This window comes from Colobus angolensis, unplaced genomic scaffold (assembly GCF_000951035.1).
Source record: "Colobus angolensis palliatus isolate OR3802 unplaced genomic scaffold, Cang.pa_1.0 Scaffold46, whole genome shotgun sequence".
Classification (NCBI taxonomy): Eukaryota; Metazoa; Chordata; class Mammalia; order Primates; family Cercopithecidae; genus Colobus; species Colobus angolensis.
This window is the reverse complement of record NW_012118043.1, coordinates 1,121,395-1,133,787: the sequence shown is the minus strand read 5'-3', so window position 1 is coordinate 1,133,787 and position 12,393 is coordinate 1,121,395.

The window sequence follows — 12,393 nt, the reverse complement described above, 5'->3', positions numbered from 1 at the left end:
AGAAAACTTCCAGGTCGAATGGACAAAAGACTAATTTGAATTATATAAAATGAGAATCACAGCCCCTCTGTCAATTTCCAGACTTGAGCCAATTTATAGTCCCAGAATCCCTTGAATGAAGGGGAGGCCAGGTCTCAAGGAGAAAGGATCCCACTGCACTACCAACAATTTATGTTTGTAATCTTTCTCCCATCTTTCCCCAAGAAGACCTCTGGCCTTTTATCAAGGTAACTGTTCATTGAAGAAAGGGAAATGATCAGACTTTTCTGGGACTACTGGACAGTGGCTGTGAGCTGACACTGACTCCAGGGAACCCAAAACATCATTGTGGTCTTCCAGTTTAATTACAGGCTTATGGAGGGCAGATAATTAATGGAGTTTTAGCTCAGGTCTGACTTACAGTGGGTTCAGTGGGTCCCCGGACTCATCCTGTGGTCATTTCTCCAGTGCCAGAATGCTTAATTTGCATAGACATACTTAGTAGCTGACAGAACCCTCCATATTGGTTCCCTGACTGGTAAGGTAAAGGCTATTATAGCAGGAAAGGCCAAATGGAAGCCATTAGAGCTGCCTCTCCATATAAAAAAATTAAATCAAAAACAATATTGCATAACTGGAGAGATTGTGGAGATTAGCACCACAATCAAAGACTTGAAATATGCCAGAGTGGTGATTCCCACCACATCCTCATTCAACTCTCCTATTTGCCTGTGCAGAAGACAGATGGATCTTGGAGAATGACAGTGAATTAGCGTAAGTTTAACCAAGTAGTGAGGCCAATTGTACCTGGTATGCAGCCATTGATTTGGCAAATGCCTTTTTCTTCATTCCTGTCCATAAGGCCCACCAGAAGCAATTTACCTTCAGCTGGAAAGGCCAACAATATATCAATATACCGGGTATGTTACTCTGACCCATTTATTGAGTAACCTGAAAGGCTGCAAGTTTTGAGAAGGGTGCAGAACAGGAGAACGCTCTGCAACAGGTCCAGGCTACTGTGCAAGTTGCTCTGCCCCTCGGGGCATATGACCCAACAGATCCAATCCAATGGTGCTTGAGGTGTGCCTGGCATAGAAGGATGCTATTTGGAGCCTTTGGCAAGCCCCAACAGGTAAATCACAGCAGACTTCTAGGGTTTTGGAGCAAAGCTGGGCCATCCTCTGCAGTTAAATAGTATCCTTTTGAGAGACAACTCTTGGCCTGTTACTGGGCTTTGGTGGAAACTGAATGTTTGACTGTGGGTAGTTGATATGATTTGGCTCTGTGTCCCCAATGAAATATGATCTTGTAGCTCCCATAATTCCCACGTTGTGTGCGAGGGAGCTGGTGGGATATAATTGAATCAGTGGGGTGGGCCGTTCCTGTGCTGTCTCATGATAGTTAATAAGCCTCATGATATCTGATGGTTTTAAAAACTGGAGTTTAATCTCCTTTGGCCACACCCTTTCAGATAAACTCAGGATCAATACTTTGAATCCTTTAATCTGATCAAGCTGACACTCAATATTAATCATCATGAGTCTACCTCTTGTCAACTTGAACCCATATACATCACCTGAGATTATACATAATCTTCAAATAAAGACAATAATAAGATCATAATTATGCCTAACATAACACAACTACCCTTTGTACAACTGGAAACACACCAATCCCCAACCCGAATGCTATTACATAAAGTTAACAATACTTAAATGCTGATATAAAGTCAACAATTCTTATGTCAGATCATAAAGGAAAAAGGAAATAAAATGAAAGTGTTTTCTTAGTACAAGTGTGTGCATGCAGAAACATGTTTTTAACAAAAGAAGGAGGAAATACTCATGACCATTAGAGTCCTTGTATCTGTAACTGGTCATCTGGTGATAGCTGGTATTCATGACTACCTTCTACTACCCATTCTGTATTCCCTTTGCCTTCACAAGCACTTCAGCAGGTTGTGGTTTTATTCCTGGTGGAGTGACCCAAACCTTCATTCCTTGAAGAGTCTGGGCCATCTGTAGTCCTGCCTAGATTGGGCTATTGTAGTTTCCCATTGACCTCAATCACAGGGCATGGTAATACTAAGAGACACCCTAATGGATCGCCTGTGTTCCATGTGTACTCTTCGTTACCTCCATCGTGGAGTAGGATTGATTTCATCTTCATAGTCTGGGTCAATCATCCCAGTCAACACTGTAACTGTCTTCTTAGCCTGCCGACTTAAAGGTATGTATGGTACTGTGTCTCCCATAACCAGGATTCATGGGTCTAGGAATCAAGTGGTAGAAGTGGAAGTGGCACCACTCACCATCACCTTTTTGATCCGCTAGCAAAATTTTCGCTTCCTGTTCCTGCGACTTTATGTGCTGCTGGCCTAAAGGTCTTAGTTCCAGAGGGAGAAACATTTCCACCAAGAGACATAACAATGATTCCATTAAACTGGAAGTTAAGATAGTCACTTGGACACTTTAGGCTTCAGTTGTCTGTGAGACCAGGATATAGAGCAGGCAGGAAAATGTAGAAAGGTTAGAATGGCTTAGCCTCCCAGCTTACGTCTTTCTCCCTTGCTAGATGCTTCCTGCCCTCAAACATTAGACATCAAGTTCTTCAGCTTTGGGGCTCTGACTGCTTTCCTTGCTCCTCAGCTTGCAGACAGCCTATTGTAGGACCTTGTGATTGTGTAAGGTTAATACTCCTTAGCAAACTCATATATATATATGATCATATATATATGATATATCATATATCATATATATGATTTATACAGTTTATTTGATTTCTTTTAATAATAATATTTATTCTCAGTTTGTGTTACTTACGGAAAATGTTTACATTTCAAAAGAGGATTCTGAAGAGAAAATGTAGATATAGATAGTCTTGCCTCAGGCAGTATGTAATACTCAGACAATACCACAAAATAGTTACAAAACAAGTGTCATGAGGGTAAAAAATATATCTGCACACAAGCTTTTCAAGAAAAGCAGGCTTAATTCACATAGCATTTTAATAGGCTTTTCAGTTAGTTCAAAAATATTAATTTTTGGTAAGTTGAACCTTGGCTTCAGTCTTAGTTTAATTTACAGTTTTCAAAGGCAGTTACAATAACTAGTGTTTTCACATTGCTCAAGAGGCTGAGGTCATAGGTTTGACATATCGGCTTGTTGGTTTAAGCTAAAAACTGTCTAATTCTGGTGAGGAGTCCACTCTCACAAGTGGCCCTCAGTGAAAATGCTAATGTCACAGCAGGAACTCATCACCAATGGAGAGAAAAATACATAGAATGGTGATGTTCTGACAGAGACTGTAATATCTTTCTAGTCCAGACCCCACAAGCTAACACTTGCAATTTGACTGAACATCAAGGGATCATTTGAAAAGAGTAATCATAATTAATTTATGTCAGTAAACAATTGCTAGCTATGAACATCTACACATACATATTTACTTATTTGTCACAATGAACAACTGTTCCAGTTATAGTTTTTGTGTGTGTTTACCTCTCTAGAATGAGTTGCTTTTACTTATATGTTACATACACGCACACACATTTCTGTAAGGATTAAAAATTCTAATAACTGCAGTATATATTTACTTGAAAGTAATGTTGATTTTCTGCCAATGAAATAGTTATAAAGACAGCACTTGATGAAAGAAGTAGGACTTGGTATCCTTGTTGTGTGGAAAATTACCTAGATGAAATGAAACAGTGGGCATGGACCAGACAGGCTCATAGGCAAAATTAAAATGTTTAAATCACATGATTTATTAAATATACTTACTCCACACAGCATGAAGCAAGTTGAAAGAGATGAAGTATGGTAAACCATTTAAATTAGAGTGTCAGTGTATTGGAAAGACTATGCTATCTGAATTCATGTTACACAATGTTCAGTTGTCCTCCCTCTCTGCCTTCCCAATGATAATTTGGTTACCAGAATGAGAATTGAGGTTCAATCGGGGGGCCCAGTGGCAGAAAGTAGCATGGGTAAATGACACCTTAACAAATGACAGAGAGACACATGGACAAATATGTGTGACAAACAGATATAGCAGCCAATTTGTTGAGCAGCCACAGGTCTTACGTGAGTTTATTGGGCATAGAACTGTCAAGGTCAACATGGGTGTCAACAATGGGTACCTGAATTAAAACCTCATGAATAAGGAGTGCTTCATATGCTTCATGTATATTTACCATATCCTGGTACTCAATGCCTGCCTGTGGTGCATCATGAATATTTAATGCCTCATGAATAAACTGCACTCTTGGTCCTTCCATCTTTCTCTGTTTAGCCTACACTTGCTCTAATTACTAACTCCTTATCTGTACTTAACGCAAATTGTGAGTTTCTTTTTTTTTTTTTTACTGGAATTGGATATTGTCAGACAATATAACAAATTCATATTGTAATCTGCTCCTCAGCTATCAAACTGAACTGTTTTACAACAACTAATATAATAAGAATTTTCACAACAGGAAAAAGAGAACATGTATATAGATATATTTTCATGTGTGTGTTAAGGTGCAGGTGTGGGTGTATGTCTGGATAGATATAAGAGAGATGATTGACAGACATTACAGATAGATAATATAGATAGATAGATATTTAGTTTACTTTTTCACAATTAATTACATTCACATGTAATTATGAGAAACTGACTTAAATGTATAACAATTATTTCTGTTTGGAAACTTGGGATTCACAAGATACATGGTTATTAAAGAAAATTTTTGAACATTAACATAAATTTAATTAATTGATAACAAAGTCAACAACAAAAGTATTTCAAAAGCAGGTGCTTTTTTTAAAGAGCTAATTAACCATGGAGTTATTTTATAAAATTAAATGTATAATATTGTTAAAACTATTATCCTTTTGTCTCTTTACTTCTACAAAAACATTAAATCTGAATATAAAATAATATATATATATATCCAGTTTATATTATTTTATGTGCTAACTACCATTACTATTGGGTAAGACCACCTTATCCTATAGCATCTGTCAGCCTTCACATGTTCAGTCTGCATAGTATAATGTCTAGGAAGTTCCATTTGGTAAACTGCATCAGTTTCTCAGTACAATCCAGTGTGTCAATTTGTGTGTATGTGTATGTTGGGACTAAAAGTAGAAACAATTGCATAAGCTTTCCGCTGTACACAGATACTACATGGTGATAATGAACATGTTTGAAAGAAAACAAAAATGCAGAAAAACAGCCATAATATAGAAAGTCAGTTTTAAATTAATCAGAATAATACACATACGTGATTTTTTGTGTTAGGCCACATTTGCTTTTAAATATTGTGTGTTTTGTTTGTTTTCTTCCACAATCAAAATAAAATGAGATCAATTATAGATGGCAAAGAAATGTACATGTGTGTGGAAAGCTGAATATGGATATGAAGTGATCAGTTCTAATATTGATCTATATATTTAAATTTTAAATGATATAAAGCAAAATAAATATGAACTATATGGCAATTGAAGATAAATCTTCACTTCCAATTTTTTTTTTTTTTTTGAGATGGAATCTCACTCTGTCACCCAGGTTGGAGTGCAATGGCATGATACCAGTTCATTGCAACCTCCGCCTCCCAAGTTTAAGTGGTTCTCCTGCCTCAGCCTCCCAAGTAGCTGGGATTACAGGCACATGCCACCAAGCCCAGCTAATATTGTGTTTTTATTAGAGACGGGGTTTCACCATGTTGGCCAGGCTGATCTTGAACTCCTGACCTCAGGTGATCCACCTGCCTTGGCCTCCCAAAGTGCTGGGATTACAGGCACGAGCCACAGTGCCCGGCCCACCAATAATTTTAACTGTATTAATTCAAATTGTATACCAAAAGTATCTGAGATAGATCTCAATCAATTTAGGGAGTTTATTTTGCCAAGGTTAAGGACATGCTGGTAAACAGCTGAAGGAGATCCTGATGACATGTGCCCGAGGTGGTTAGGTTCCAGCTTGATTTTAGAGAGACATGAAAAATCAATCAGTACTTGTAAGGTGTACATGGGTTCACTCCAGAAAGGCAGGACAACTAGAAGGGGGATGGGAGGCGTCCAGGTCACAGATCAAGTTAAAGATTTTCTGATTGGCAGTTGGTTGAAAGTGTTATTATTAGCACAAAGGAATGTCTGGTTATAATAAGGGGTTGTGGAGAACAAGGTTTTATCATGCACATGAAGCTTCCAAGTCACAGGCTTCAGAGAGAATAGATTGTACATGCTTCTTATCAGACTGCAAGAGTCTGTTCCATTAGTAATTCCAAAAGGGAGGAATATATAATGAGAAGCATGTCCAGCTCACTCTTCCTATCATGCCTGAATTAGTTTTTCAGGTCAACTTTGGAATGCCCTTGGCCAAGAGTAGGGGTTCATTCACATGGCTGGGGAAACTTTAAATTTCATTTTTGGTTTCCAACTAGGAATGAAATTGTTATGGGATCTTTAGGGTATCAGTTTTCAGGCCAGAAACCTGTGGCTGGTGTTGCCTTTGCCCAGGGTTTACTCAGGCCCACTGGGCTGATTATGCCAAGTTGGCCTGGCAGTCTGTGCTAAACTCATGCTACCAGTCTGGGTCCCATGCCTCCAAGTGAGACTGGAGACAGGCATGGAGAAGCAAGGGGTGTGTGAGTGAACATGGGATCTGGTCACTGCGCAGTCAGACATGCCAGCTGTTGCCACAGGGCAGGCACCTTCAGGTACTGGCATGGGCACTAGCTCTCTGAGAGGTTGCAGCTAGACCAGGCACACCACAAGCAGCTTCACCAGCTGACAGCAAGGAATGCTACAGTTCTTGGAAGCTTGGAGACACCAGGAACCACAGGGCTCCAACGAGGGAGTCACAGCCCTGGCTTGGGGAACTCCCAGGTCTGAGACCCCTGAAGGGCCACAGCTCATCTATCCTTTACTTTACCTGCAATGGGGTGAGCAAAGAGCATGTTTCAACCCTGTGTGTGTTACAGCAACTCTTTTAGCTTTGCCATTCAGCAGGCTCCAAGTTCTTTTCCTGCAACCAGGAAGAATGAAGTATGCCGACAAGTGGAGGGTGAGCAGATGGAGAGGAGCTTTATTGAATGATAGAACAGTTCACAGAATACCTACATTGGGCAGCTTTTCTCCATAGCCAGGGTGTCCTTACAAGTGTTCAGCTCCTAGCAGAGAGGGTAGCTCCTCTCTTCAGGCAGGTCATCCCAACAAGTGTTCATTTCTCAGGAGAGAGGGTAGCTCCTCTCTGCAACTGGTAATTCTTACAAGTGTTCAGCTATCATCAGAGAGGGTAGCTCCTCTTTGCAGCTTGTCATCACATTGTCTGCACCTCTTGGCAGACAGGAGGCCCTAGAGTGGATGGCTCCTCTCTGCAGGCAGGCCATCCCATTGTCTGCAGCTCTTGGCAGAGAGAGTAGAACCTCTCTGCAGATGGTTGTCCCATCGTGTCTCTCTCCTCTGCTCTGCCCTGGCTGAGTCCAGGGATTTTATGGACTTCACAGAGGAGGAAGTGTGTGCTGATTAGTCCATGGGCAGCCATGGGTGGGTCTGGAAAAGGCAACAAAAGTTCCCATGTGGGACTGGCAGGCTGGCCCCCAGCCTTCAGGCTCTCCTTGACCTGAAGGTGGGGCCTCAGCAGGGACCTGCCCCTTTCCACCCAAGAACCTGTGTGCCTCCTGTTGCTGTTCATGGCGACTGGGCCCAGTCCTGACTTTGCTCTGAGGTTGTAGCAGTCATCGACAGCAGGGAGAAGTCATGCAGCAGAAGCAGGCACTTCTGAACCTGCAAGGGCAGGGGTGGCCTTCCCAGGCCCTAAAAGTTGGTAAGTAAACACTATAAGTTTACTTGAGATCCAAAGCATTTGCCTTTGTGGAATTTGAAGCAAAAACAAAAGAAACAAAATCTACTGAAGTAGGTTCAGATTCTAAAAAGACAAAAAAAAGGCAAAAAAATTAACAAGTATTATAAATAGTAAAGCTTTTTTGCAATCATTTCAGTTTTTTGTCAGCACACCAGAAGCAGCACTAAAGAAAACTGGCATGTTCTCTAAGAGTGAAAACTAAACCTAGTTTGCTTTTTCATAACTGTAGTTGAAGGAAAGTGAAATTAATGATAGCATTGTTATAGAAGAAAATAAAAAGAAAAATAAGAAGAAAGGCTGAATGAAGGAAGACAATGGTCAGGCTAAAAAGTTAATATTGACACAAGCAATACAAGCATCTGTAAAAGGAAAAAATTGAGAAGAACATCTGAAGGCTCTGAAATAGATACTAGTGAATACCAAAAGCAACCTTTAAAGGTAAAGAAAAATTGGGAAAAAACCTGAAATATTCAGCTTTTCTGAAGTCAGAACAGAGAAAAAGAGAAATAGCTCTGAAAATGCAGAATTCCTGGCTTGCCAACCAAAAGCAAATAAAATGTCTCAAAGGATACATTTTAAAATCTTTAAAAGTTTACAAAGAAAACAGAGGTGTAACATCTTTTAAGATTATAATTAGATAAACAAGGTTATGTTTTACCCATTTCACAGCCACAAATGTTTTTAACTGGGTTTTTAATTACTCAAGACTTAGAAATCTCTACTGAAGAGGAAAAGGATACTGAAGATATAAAAGATGATGCTCTCTTTAAAATAAGGAAGCATTAAAAAAAAAAAAGGAAATATAATACAGGAAAGGTTATCCATTAAGAGAACTATCAAAGTAAGTATGTGGCAAAAATTCTATTGTCATTGGCAACTGATATTACATTCCATATAATTGTTATATTTTTGTTTCATATTCCCATTGTTTGTTATTTGCATATAAAAACAAATGATTTTTGTAGATTGGAACTTTTTTGGTAAATTAATTAATTGTAGAATATTTTGTGGATTTTTTTCTATGTAAAAAGTCAGGTTTATAGTATAAAGTCATTTGTCTTCTTTTTGTTTAAACTCTATGCCTTTCATTACATTTTGTGTTCTTTTTAAATTATTATTATTATTTTTTTTTGTAGGAATAAGATCTCATTAGTTTGCCCAGACTGGTCTGCAACTCCTGCCTCAGGTGATCCTCCCACTTCAGCCTCCCACAGTGCTGGGATTAAAGAAGTAAGCCACTGAGCTCAATCTACTTATTCTTATCTTATTCAATTGTCTTGGACTTCCAGTATGATGTGTAACGAAATGTAAAAGTGGACTTACATTCTCTTAGGAGAAATATGCTTAATATTTTCACTATTAAATATGTTGTTATATGAAGATTTTTCATAAATGTTCTTTATAAATTAGAAGTCCCATTCTATTTATAATTCATTGAGTTTTTTCTTAAACAAGTTTATTGATTGTCAAATGTTTTTTTCATTGATTGAAATAGTCTTATGACTAAAGAGACCACTTTTTAAAATTTGTGACGTCATTGTGTGAATTAGAATAATGGATTTTTAAATATTAAGACGTGTAATACTGGCATAAATCTAATTTTTCACTGGGTATTTTCCTTTTTGTATTTTGATAAATTTGATTTTCTAAAATTTTGTTTTGTTTTATTTATAAAACATTTGACTCTGTAATTTTCTTTTAAAATTCTTGTGAGATTTTTGGATTAGGGTTTTCCTGGCCTCACAAAAGCAATTGGATATTTTTTTTCTGCATTGTTTTCTAAAAGAGTTTTGTTTGTTTGACATCAGTATTTCTTTTTAAACATTTGATAGACGTCATCAGTGAAGCCATCTAGGCCAAGAGATTTTTGTGGAAAGGTTTTACTTTAGGATTTCATTGTTTTAGTAGATATGGGGTATTCAGATTGTCTTTCTTCTTGGGTCAATTTTTGCAATTTGTGTTATCTAAAGAACTTGTCCACTTCATCTATTGTGTCTAATGGCATAAAATTATTCATAATATTCACTTACCTTTTTAATGTCTTTAAGATCTTTGTACTATTCTATTTCATTCCTAATATTGTGAATTGATAATTCACCTATTTTTCATTTTCAGGTTTGCATGCATGTATAAAATATCTTAACATTTTCAAAAAAACTCATTTTTTCTTCATTGATTTTTATTGTTTTTACATTTTCCAGTTCAGTGATTTCTGATCTTTTCTTTATTGTATCTTTTCTCCTACTAATTTAAATTTGTTTTACTCTTACTGTTCCATCTTCTTGATATGAAAACTTAGATTATTAAGTTTAACATGCTTTACTTTTCTAATGTAAGCCTTTAACACTATGAGTATCTAAGCACAATCTTGACATGTTTTATTATTAATGTTTGTTTCAAAAGTTTCTAAATTTCTCATTATTTCTTTTTAGTCTAATTGTTTTTAAATATCTTACTTGATTTCAAATATTTAGGGTGATATTTAACTTTATGGTAGTCACAAATATATTCTGTATAATATTACTCCTTAAAATGTCTTGAGAATTGTGTTTTTCCTCTTAAAGATATTGTCTATGCATGTACACTCAAAATAATTTTTTTCTATACTTGTTGGATTGGGTGCTTTGAAATGTCTACTAAGCCTAGTTGTCTTAAGTAAGGTACTAAAAGAGGTTGTTAAAGTTTCCAATTATGAGTGTAGATCTACATATATCTCCCATTATTTTGATTAATTATTGAGTTATATGCTTTGAAGTTCTACTGTTAAATTTATTTCTGTATTTGATGAATTGACTCTTTTTATCATTATGAAATGTTTCTCTTTATCTATTGTACTACTCTACTTATGTCTGTTTTGTATGATATTAATGTAGTTAATGTAGTTACTACAGCTTTGTTATGATTAATATTTGCATTTGTGTGTGTGTGTGTGTGTGTATACATATATATGTCTTCTCTTCTAAATAACATATGGTTAGGTTGTGCTTTTGTGTTGTGACATTTTACTTTTAATTAGAGTGTTCCATAGAATAATAACAGTAATGAGATTGAAGCTATAATAAAAAGTATCCAACAAAGAAAAGTCCACAACCTGATGGCTTTGCTGTTGGATTCTAGTAAAGATTTAAAGAAGAAATAATACCAATCTTACTCAAGTTACTCTGAAAAATAGAAGAGAAGGCAGTACTTCTAAATTCATTCTATGAGGCCGACATTATCCTGATACCAAAACCAGACAAAGATACATCAAAAACAGAAAACCACAGGTCACTATGCCTGATGAACATTGGTGCAAAAATCCTCAACAAATAACTAGCAAACTGAATTCAACAACACATTAAAAAGAAAAGATCATTCATCATGACCAAGTAGGATTTATCTCAGGGATGCAAAGATGGTCCAATGTATGCAAATCCATCAGTATCATACATCACATCCACAGAATACAGGACAAAATCCATATGATGATTTTAATTGATGCTAAAACAGTCCTTGATAAAATTCAATTTCTTCCATAATAAGAACCCTAAAAGAACTAGGCATAAAATGAACATATCTCAACACAATGAAAACCATTTATGACAGACCCACAGATGGTATCATATTGAATAGGGAAAAAGTGAAATCCTTTCCTCTAAGATCTGGAACAAGACAATAATGTCCCCTTTCACCACTGTTATTCAACACAGTACTGAAAATCCTCACTAGAACATTCGGATAAGAGAAAGATATTTAGGCCATACTAAATGGAAAGGAAGAAGTCAAATGATCCTTGTTTGCAGATGATATGAACTTATATTTGGGAAAACCTAACTACTGCACCCGAAAACTATTATAAATGATAAACAATTCAGTAAAGTTGCAGAACACAAAGTCAACATGTAAAAATCAGTATCATTTCTATATACTAAAAGAAAATATTCTGAAAAAATCAATAAAGTAATATCATTTACAATAGCTACAAATAAAGTTAAATAACCTTGCACTTAATCAAATAAGTGAACAATATCTATAAATAAAAACTATAATAATGGAAGAAATAGAACAGGACAAAAAAATGGAAAGATATTCTATGTCAATGAACTAGAATAATCAATATTGCTAAAATATTCATACTACCCAAAGCAGGTTAAAGAGTCAAGGCAATCCCTATCAAAATAACAATGATATTCTTCACAGAAGTACAAAAATTAATCCTGAAATTTTTAAAGAACCAGAAAAGACCCAGAATAGTCAATGTTATCCTGAGCAAAAAGTACAAAACTGAGGCCAGGCACAGTGGCTAATGCCTGTAATCCCAGTGCTTTGGTAGTCCAAGGCAGGAGGATTGCTTGAGGCTAGGAGTTCAAGAGGAGCCTAGGCAAAAACGTGATAATCCATCATTACAAAATAAAAAATTAGTGGCAGCGGTGCATGCCTGTAATGCCAGCTATTTGTGAAGCTTAGGTGTGAGGATTCTTGAGCTCAGGACTTTGAGGGTTACCATGAGCCATAATCATACCATTCCACTGCACCCTGACCAACAGAGCAAGAGCCTGTCTCAAAAAAATTATATATATA